The following is an 11090-nucleotide window of genomic DNA, read 5'->3' as shown; positions in this document are numbered from 1 at the left end:
AAAAAACTGGACCCAAAAGTTTGATCTCACGAACGAGATGGACAATAAGATGAACCATTATGTCAAAGAAAGAAGGTGGAAAATACATCTCAAACTTGCATAAAGTTACAATCACGTCGAGTTGAAGTGCATCAAGTTTAAAGGGATCAAGAACTTTACTACAAATTGTGTTGAAGAACGAACATAGCTCGGTAATAGTATATCTCACATGTTTTGGCAGTATTCCACGGATTGCAATTGGTAAGAACACTTGCATCATTACATGGCAATCGTGAGATTTCATGCTTCCCAACTTCAGCTCACCATTTAGGCTAACAAATCTCTTCATGTTGGATGAGTACCCAGACGGAACCTTAATGCCATACAAACACTCACAAAATGTTCGCTTCTCTGCTTTGGACAATGTGTAGCAAGCTGGAGGCAAATAAACTTTGTCATTAAGCATCTTCTTCTTATTGTCACCAACTTCATCATCAGTTCTATTTCTTTTCTTACTTACCTTAACATGTGCCCACAACTCCGGACGAAGACCCTTACATTCAAACCAATCTCGCACGGCCCTAACATCTTTTGTCTTACCCGGAATGTTCATGAGAGTCCTGAGTATGGCATCGCATACATTTTTCTCTATATGCATAACGTCAAGACAATGCCTAACCTGTAGATCTCTCCAATATGGAAGCTTCCAAAAGATTGATTCTTTTTTCCATAATCGGCCTTCACCTCCTTGCACTTGCCCCGTTTTACCAAATACAGTCTCAACTCCCTTAACCTGTTCATAAACCTCATAACCGGTCAACGGTCGACGAGCTGCACGGTCCTCAACCTCCCCATTGAACAGCTTCTTCTTCTTACGATATTGGTGGTCTCGTGGGAGGAACTTTCGATGGTGCATGAATACGTGTTTGCACTTAGGAATCCACGTGGATTCCATGTCATCGATACATATCGGGCATGCTTTCTTCCCTTTGTTCTTATACCCCGATAAGTTGCCATATGCCGGAAAATCATTAACGGTGCATAAAAGCATTGCACGCAAGGTGAACTCCTCATTAGCATATGCATCAAACACTGAAACGCCTTCATCCCACATCTTTCTCAAATCCTCAACGAGAGGTGCAAGATACACATCTATGTCATTGCCAGGTTGTTTAGGACCCGAGATAAGAAGCGAAAGCATTATGTACTTACGCTTCATACACAACCAAGGTGGCAAATTATAGATCACTAAAAGTACCGGCCAAGTACTATGTTGAGAACTAAGATTGCCGAACGGGTTCATTCCATCCGTACACAGTCCGAGCCTTAAATTACGAACCTTATCCCCAAAAGTCTTATGCAACCTATCAATACTCTTCCACTCCGGAGAATCAGATGGATGTGTGAGCAAGTGACCTTTCTTCACCCTATCTGCATGCCACCTCAAATTTAACGCATCTTTCTTTATAGAAAACAAGCGCTTGAATCTAGGTATTATTGGAAGATACCACAATACCTTAGCCGGGGGCCCTTTAGCATCCCGAGCCCCTTTACGCTTGTAGCGCGATAACCCACACCTAGGACACTCTTCTAAGTTCTCGTTTTCATTCCGATACAACACACAATCATTCGGACACACATGAATCTTCTGGTACTCTAAGCCGAAAGGACACATGAGCTTTTTGGCATAATATGTCGACTTTGGAAGTTCATTTCCCTCAGGAAGCAACTCACCTAACGCTTCTAATAACATTGTGAAACTAGCGTCACTCCAATTGAACTTTGACTTAATGTTGAAAATTGTCAACACTGCTGTTAGTTTGGTGAACTTTGTACATCCAGGGTACAAAGGCTTTTGAGAAGCCTCTGTCAACAAGTCAAAAACACGAGGACGTTTTCCTAACTCATCCTCGACTCCCTCCATCATCTCATCAACACGATCCACATCCTCATCGACATTCTCTTCATCTGTCTCATACCCATCAACATGATCTGCTACATCCTCATTGACATCGGCCACATTATTGACGTCCTCAACAACACTTTTCTCTTTGTAAACTCCCTCCTTACCATGCCAAACCCAAACATGATATTGAGGCCTAAACCCACGTCGAAGTATGTGCTCCCTAAGGATATCAACACTATCTACCTTTGATACATTGCCACAACTGACACATGGGCAATAAAAACCAACTCCCCCCGTCCTAACTTGATGTTCAACCGCAATACTACAAAATTCTAATACGCCATCAATAAATTCTGACGATTCAATGCTTCCATACATCCAAGAACGATCGTTTGTCATCCTAATTAGTGTGATTAATTGATTCAAAACAAAATTAATACACAAATTTTAAACATATATACTTATTTCTAATTCTAATAAGTATAACAATTAACAACAAACCATATTTTTAACAAATATCACAAATATTTAACAAACTTGAATAATGTAAAACATATATATGTAAAACAGAGACCAAAACTTGTGTAAAACATATATATATATATATATATATATATATATATATATATATATATACATATATATATATATATATATATATATATATATATATATATATATACATATATATATATATATATATATATATATATATATATATATATGTATATATATATATATATATATATATATATATATATATATATATATATATATATGTATATATATATATATATATATATATATATATGTATATATATATATATACATATATATATATATATATATATATATATATATATATATATATATATATATATATATATATATATATATATATATATATATATATATATATATATATATATATATACACACATATATATATATATATACATATATATATATATATACATATATATATATATATATATATATATATACATATATATATATATATATATATATATATATATATATATATATATATATATATATATATACATATATATATATATATATATATATATATATATATATATATATATATATATATATACATACACACACATATATATTCAAATAATGTAAAACATATATATGAAAAACTTGAATAATGCAAATTAGTAAAATAAATATAATAAATACAACGAAAACAGAGACCAAAATTAATAATTAATATTCTTAAACTAAAGAGTTTTTTTTTTCTTGCATTATTCTTCATGACCGATCTAACCTACGTACACAAATCCTATTCGAAGTCTTTCATCTTCTTCATGACGAAACTGCCCTTTTTTATTTGATATTGCTTTATTGATATATTGTTTGATTGAGTTTACAACAACAAGAACAACAAGATTATATTCGATTTTTTACAACAAGAATAAGAACCAAGAACAACAACGTAACAAGATTTTAAGTTGAAGATGAACAGAAACATGGTTTATGAACAGCAACATCAACAACAAAAACAACTTCATCTTCTCAAATGACCACAAGATTTTTTACAAGAACAGCAACAACAAGAAGATGAACAGAAACATATATTCGATGAACAGCAATAAGAACAGCAACAAAATTCGTTTATGAAAATTCGAAGTTTGATGATGAAATAAAAATAAAAATAAAAACAGCAACAAGAACAGCAAAAGTTCAAAATAAAATTAAAAATAAAAACAGCAACAAGAAGCAACAAGGATTTACCTTCAAAACACAAGTTTGATGATGTACAGTAGATGAAAAGAAGCAACACGAACAGCAACAAGTTTGTGAAGATGAACAGCAACAAGTTTGTGAAGATGAAGAAGATGAACAACAACACGAACACGTACAAATGAAGATGAATAACAGCAAATGAATAAAAGAGCGTTTGTGAAAATGAAGATGAACACAAGAAACGAACACAATGAAGCGTTTTTGAAGCGTTTGTGAAGATGTTGAAGAGGAACGAATTGCAAATGAAGATGAAGCGTTTTTTCAATGAAGAACAACTGTATAACTTATTTGAGAAGATATGAGAAATAAAAAGAAATGGCAGGTTTTATTTGTGCAAAGGTCATTTGCTGCGGTTCATTAGAAAACCGGAGCAATTAATCCAATTTTGCTAGGGTATTTGCTGCGGTTGTGCATAAACCGCAGCAATAAATGCATGATGCTAGGGTATTTGCTGCGGTCCTTAGGAAAACCGCAGCAATTAGAGTATTTTTTTTTCCAATACGTTTTTCTATTTTTTGCTGCTAATACACAAAAACCGCAGCAAATATTGAGCAGCAAATACATTTTTTTCTACTAGTGATTGAACCAAATACTCCTTAAACGTGAAGTTTGTAAGATGACCTCTTTTTTTTGGTAATATAAAGAAGGTGGAATTGAAATTGAAAAACTTGACATCTAAAGTAGATTATTATTGGTAGGATAAGTTAATCGAATCGATTATTTTTTTTGGGGGCTTGGATTTGTTTTCACGGTTGTTTTAGGTATGTGGGTTTGTTTATTAGCGGTTTTTTTTTTGAAAAGCCACGACTTTTATGTTTTTCTCCCTATAGATGGCGCTAAACTGTTTTGATAATGAAATTAGGAAGTGCAAACGACACTTAAAATACCTGGATATGAAGTGTAATCGGGAACAATTGTTAGTGTACTGAAAGTGCTTATGATTCTTCTGCTGATGAGACCTCAAATTCTACAGTATTACTTTAGCCTTGGCCGGGGGTGGTATCCAGGAAAACCCCTTCGACACCCAAATTAGACTGGGAAACAGAAATCAATGAATGTATAATAATTGAATGAATGCAAGATTAACGAATTGCAGGATAAGTTTAGATCAATTGAAGGAATATTTGGTTAAGTACATATTGTAAGTAGGAGGGCAGTGTATTTTAGCTGAGTAACGGTAAGAATATAAAAGCTTAGAGTGCAAATGAGATATGCAACAGGTATTTATAATAGTGGAATGGAAATTAGTTAATGAATTAATGGACATTATGGGTATGATGGGTGGTAGTGGTAGATCATGGTGAGTAGTGGGTGGTTATCTTTAGGAAAGTAGTGGACTAAGGTGGATGGTTTAAGGTTTGACTAAATGTTTTATGGGCTCATTAATAATAATAATAATAATAATGGTATGGTCTGATTAGTCTGGTGTGGTATGGTCTGATTTGATCCGAAATTTTTAATTTGATTAGAATAGTTCTATTTTGATCCGATTTTCTCTGATCTTATTCCAATAAGAATAAGTAATAAGTTCTTAAATTAAGTTGAGGAGAACATGCACTAAGTTGCCATCGAATAATGGGAGGTTTTTGGTAATTAACTGTTGGCTGTTGGCTTTTTTTGTTGGCTTGTTTGACAACTAGAATTCTTGACTGTATTTGTTGGCTTTCAAGTTTTAAGTTAGTTGAAAAAGCATATGTTTGTGAAGATGTTTTGTAAATTTGTGTTTTGGCTGTTGGTTGTTTATTAGAGAAAAAATTGGCAAACAAGTCAGAAGCCAACCAAAAAATTAGCAGGAACAAATTTTTCATTTTGACTTAAAGCTAGATTTTCAATGAATTTAAAAGTCATTTACGAAATAATTTTTTTAACTATTTAATTTCCTAATCCTTAAATATCGCCACCCCTGAGGAAATTACGTATTTGTCCCTATATAATCAAAAAATTACGATTTTGCCATCGAACCTAAAATTTTCTATATATACCACGATCTCACTAAAATATTTCCTACCACATTTAAAAACCAACTTACAAAAGCAAATTGTTGGAGAAAAAAACTAAGTTCAATCCGTAAACAATTAATCGAGGTAATTTCTTTTCAAATGTAATTAATTTAAATTTTCAAACGAAAAAAAAATATATAAGTTGAACCGCCCAGATCTGGGCGACTGAACCCCGGTTCAATCGCCCAATCCAGTCGCCCAGATCTGGGCAGTTCAACTTTAAATTTTTTTTTCGTTTGTTTTTGTATAATTATTATAAATTTTAATTATATTATTATTATTATTATTATTATTATTATTATTATTATTATTATTATTATTATTATTATTATTATTATTATTATTATTATTATTTTGGTACTGTTATTTTAATAATTTTATTATTATTGTTATTATTGTTGTGATTTTTATTGTTTTTATTATTAAATATATTTTTATGTTTTGATTTTAAATTTATTAATGTTAATATGTTTGTTATAATTATTATTACAATTTTTATTATTGTTGTTGTTGTGTTTTTTTTATTTTTCGAATTTAAATTATTTAAAAAAAAATTAAATGAATCGCCCAGATCTGGGCGATTCATTTAATTGTTTTTTTTGTTTTTGATAATTATTATTGTTATTTTTATTTTTATTTTTTTTTGGTATTATTATTATTATTACTGATATTATTTTTATTTTTTTTATTATTTTTGTGATTGTTATTAATTTTATTATTAAATTATTCTTTTTCTTTTAATTATTAATTTATTATTTTAAATATGTTTATTATAATTAATATTATTATTATTAATAAACTTTGTATGTTGTGTTGAAAATTATTTTTATTATTGGTGTTGTTTGGTTTTTTTCGTTTTTTTTTCCATTTTTTATTTTTTATTATTATTTTTTTAGAAAAATTATTATTATTATTTTTCTTTGTATTATTATTGTTGTTATTATTATTATTATTATTATTATTATTATTATTATTATTATTATTATTATTATTATTATTATTATTATTATTATTTATTTTTATTGTTAAATTATTATTATAGTGGTTGTTGTTATTGTTATTGTTATTATATTATCCTTTAATTTTATTTTAAATTTTTTTTTGTTATTAGTGTTATGATTATTGTTTTTATTTGTGTTATTATTGTTATGATTATTATTAATGTTATTACTTTTGTTAATGTTGTTATTATTTTTATGATTATTGTCAATTTAGAAAATTAATATTGTTTTTTGTTCATTTGGTTAATGTAACGTAAAGTTTGATTATGTCATTTAGTTTTAATATTTAATGAAACTGTCAAAAATTGTAGAAAATGGCTGATAATCAAGAAAAAGAAAAGGGGTTTTTTTAGACAATTGTTGAGAGGTAATAGTTCTAGGCCTACCTTATTCAAAGGGGACCCGCATGAGAGGGGGGTAACGGGTTCTGCTAGGGAGGGCTTGGCAGGAAGAGGCTGCCAGACACAGTGAGGCCCAACGGTCGAGTACGCTGAACCAAGTGTGTACTCCTTTCGATGACCAGGCTAGCAGCCTCCAGAGTAGTTGGGAGGTTTCTAGTGATGATGATAATGATGCTGATGATGTTCAGTTCTAAGGCAGTTCCAAGGTCCTGATTCTTGCCCATTGGACTGGACTGTTGTTTAGGGCCCCGACGGCAGATTCGCCCGTGGCGGCCCGAGTTCTTCTTCAGCATTTGAGCGCGCAGGACGTAGTTTCGTCGATAATGAGCCGCCACAGGAGAGCAGGCCCTCACAGTCCGCTAACACGGACTGATTAGTGACATCACCCCAGCCCGGGGGGCCGACAGATACGCGACTGATCCCTAGCTATGGCGGGCACATAGCTAAACTTGTTTTTGACGGCTCCGAGCGTACGCCTCCGATTCTGGATTGCCGTATTAGGAAGAGGCCGGTGGAGTCCATTATCCGACTGAGGGATATGTCCGATGCGCTGAACGATGTTCTACCTGCCACTTCGCTCGGCCGACTACCGGACATTATGCACCAGCACATCGACTGTGCTTTGATATCGACGTTCGTGGAGAGGTGGCAGCCGGATACGAACATCTTCCACATGCCATGGGGGAAAATGACGATTATGTTGCACGACGTGCAACATATATTGGGCATTTCTAATGAAGGTTCTCTGCCAGCTGAGCCTTCGGAGGCGGAGTGGCAGGTCGGTATCACCAATCTGTTCGGGGAGCCTATGTCTGAGCTTCGGCGTAGAGGTGCATTCACGTGCGGCTGCGTAAGAGTTTCTGAACTAATGCGGCTGTGTCATAGGTCGCAGGCCATGGATACCCAGACGACAGCGTACTACATGGCTATCGTCAGCTCTACCTTGCTGGCGGATAAGACCAGAATTGGCATGCGACCTCACCCGATACTTGCCGTGAACGACAATCAGCAGGAAGTGGCCTGGGGTGCGGTGACCTTGGCGTTCTTGTACAGGCAGCTCGGAATGGCATCTAAGGCTGGTTGCAAGACCATTGCGGGATGCCCCATATTGCTCCAGACATGGATCTATGAGTACTTTCCCGCTTTCTGCCCTCATCCTCGCCGAGAAGATGTGCCAAACATGACTAGGGCGGAGATGTGGACAACAAAGAAACCATGTCGTGAGGTGGACAGGCTTAAGGACTCCCGCGGGGTTCTTGACTCAATGATGGAGACTCAGGTATTGTACATTACAAGACATTTTGTGATGCATGTGTTTTTAAATTTACAGTATTTTTTTGTTAACTTGGCCTGCATGCAGGTGGAATGGACTCCCTACAATTCTGCTCCTAGTGCGTTGCTGAATGAGCACCCACGCACCACCGTCATCGGGGGTATCACGTGCTTTGATGTCGTCGAGGTGTATTTGCCGGAGCGGACATTGCGACAGATCGGGTTCGTGCAGGCTATTCCTCCCACTCCAATGAGACCAGCCAAGGCTCTCCGACCGGCACACGGTACCTACTCCGTGACCTTTCCTTCTTCTGCTGTATATTTGGAGGCATGGAGTAGGTTCCCCTTTAGTGCCCGCCTTGTTGAGCAGGGACTTCGTCGGGCTTCTGTTCCTTCAGAGGATGAACCTAATTGCGTTGACTGGTTTCAGAGTGTGCTCGCACCCGTACATAGCCCCCGACGAAGGGCCGACTTCCGGTCCTGGTCCTTCTCAGAGCTAAGCTGAATACGTGAGTTTTGCAAATATACTTGTTTTATGCTATGTCTTTTTGTTTTTTTAATGTTGTTTTATTTCTTGTTAAGATGTTTGGTGAAATTGTCAGCTGCTTGTTTCCAACGTTGATGGATGAGCGGGAGTGGGGATGAATCGTTGTTCATTAAAAGTTGAACAAAATGATTTCCATTCACCCAACATATATGTATTACTTTATTTACACTATGCACGCACGGTGCTTTCCTTAACGGAAGAACCAAACAGTTGTATTGCGAATTACCGTCAGCAGCACCATAATAAGCAATGCCAATGTTTAGAAACGTTGCTGCAGAGTACAAAGCCATCGGTGCATCCATCCAGTGCATAAAAGGAGCAGGTCCATTGTTGTGTGAAACTATTCTGAATATAGCCTCGCGTAACACCCCGATATTTTCTTCCCGATATATTTAATAATTCACTAGTAATATTATTTCTATATATATATATATATATATATATATATATATATATATATATATATATATATATATATATATATATATATATATATATATATATATATATATATTATTTATTATTGGGCTTGGTCATGAGAATTGCAATACTTTTTGGCAATTAGAATTATTTGGACCCAAACTTTTCCTTAGCCCATCTTTTATTTTCAAAAACAAAAAGAAGAAGAAAATAGGAGGGAAGGTGGCCGGTCCTATGGGACTCTAGGTGGAGCTTGTAACTCCCTTAGGGTAATGAAGGATCAAGGCATTAATCCCATATAATTAACCCTTCTTAATTCCTTAATCATTTTCATTTTGACATCCTTTCATTTCTAAGGTTTCCAAGGACAAAAAAAAAATATATATCCTCTCAAAATTCCTCCTAATCCACATTCCTAACTCCATTACCCTTCATCATTTGGTGTTTTCCTTTACAATTGTAAGTGTAATTCTTAATCTATGTTGATTCTTAAGTTTTAATTTAAAGTTCTATGATTGTTATATGTGTTATCTTATAATTCATGAAGTTAAAATTTCATGTATGATTTTGGGAAGTATTTTTCTATCTAAATTGATGAAGAATGTTTCTTTTTAGAGTTTTTAGATATGCATATATGTGAAGAATAGGATTGGTTTGTGTGATGGGTGATTTTGAAATTTATATATAAATATGAATGTTCATGTAAAAAAAATGTGTGTGTTTTTTTATTTTTAGTGGAAAAGTTATTTATTTTATTGGCTAATAAGAGAAATTTATAATTTTGCTAGAGAAAAAAAATACAAATATGTATAAAGAAATTATTGTTGAGCAATGAATTTAATCTCAAAGATGATTCATAAGAATTATATAAATTTGGTCATTAATATTTGATAGGCAATGAACCATTTGGAATTCATTTATTGATGAATTTTGGTGAATCCCGTAGGGTTAGGAAAATGGTAAAAAAATATGTTTTTTGCACACTTTTTGGCTTGAAAATAGGTTAAAAAAACTTAGAGTACATTATGAATTATGAAAATTGGTACTCGGGGGTTTTGACGCCTTCCGGACGCAACGGTGAAGTCAAAATTTCAGTTTGGCAGTGTTAACATACTGTTCTGGACAGAATACTAAATCTGAATTTTATTTGATGTTATGTTGTGATGAAGTATGTTGTGTGAACATGAATTGTTTGCAAGTGTGGCTTGATGTTAGATGTGTGTGTGTGTGTGCGCCTTGGTTGTAGTTTGAGAAAGTGTGAATATATGCTTATTCCCGTATGTACGTTGAATCGTGTAGGAAGTCGATTCGTGACGGGAAGTTGATAGGTTCATTTAAGATTTGATTTTGCTTTCTTAAGGTACGTACACGCAGTAAAATTTAGTACATCGTGGATTGGTTGTTATAAAGGAATAATAATAATAATAATAATAATAATAATAATAATAATAATAATAATAATAATAATATATTGAATAAAGTGTGAAGACGTTATGCTTTCTTATTCAAGAGATATAATTTTAATAACTTGATGAGTAGAGGTAGTATGACCTCACTAACTTTAAAGTAGACGTAGTATGACGTCGATTGGTGGAAAGATTTTTACTCGCGGTTTGTGGGGGCATTATGAGCCACTGCGGGGGTATGCATACTTAACCATAGGCACCAAAGTAAGGTGTGTTGCCTATGGTAGAGACTTGCTTAGGGGTTAGCTCCCCCTAATGTATTGTCTTACTCCGGAAGTTTAGGGTTTGGTTCGGCAATATGGCCGGAAAAGTACAGCAGTAT

This window comes from Amaranthus tricolor, chromosome 16 (genome assembly GCF_026212465.1).
Source record: "Amaranthus tricolor cultivar Red isolate AtriRed21 chromosome 16, ASM2621246v1, whole genome shotgun sequence".
NCBI classification, from domain to species: Eukaryota; Viridiplantae; Streptophyta; class Magnoliopsida; order Caryophyllales; family Amaranthaceae; genus Amaranthus; species Amaranthus tricolor.
Note: the sequence above shows the minus strand (reverse complement) of the source record.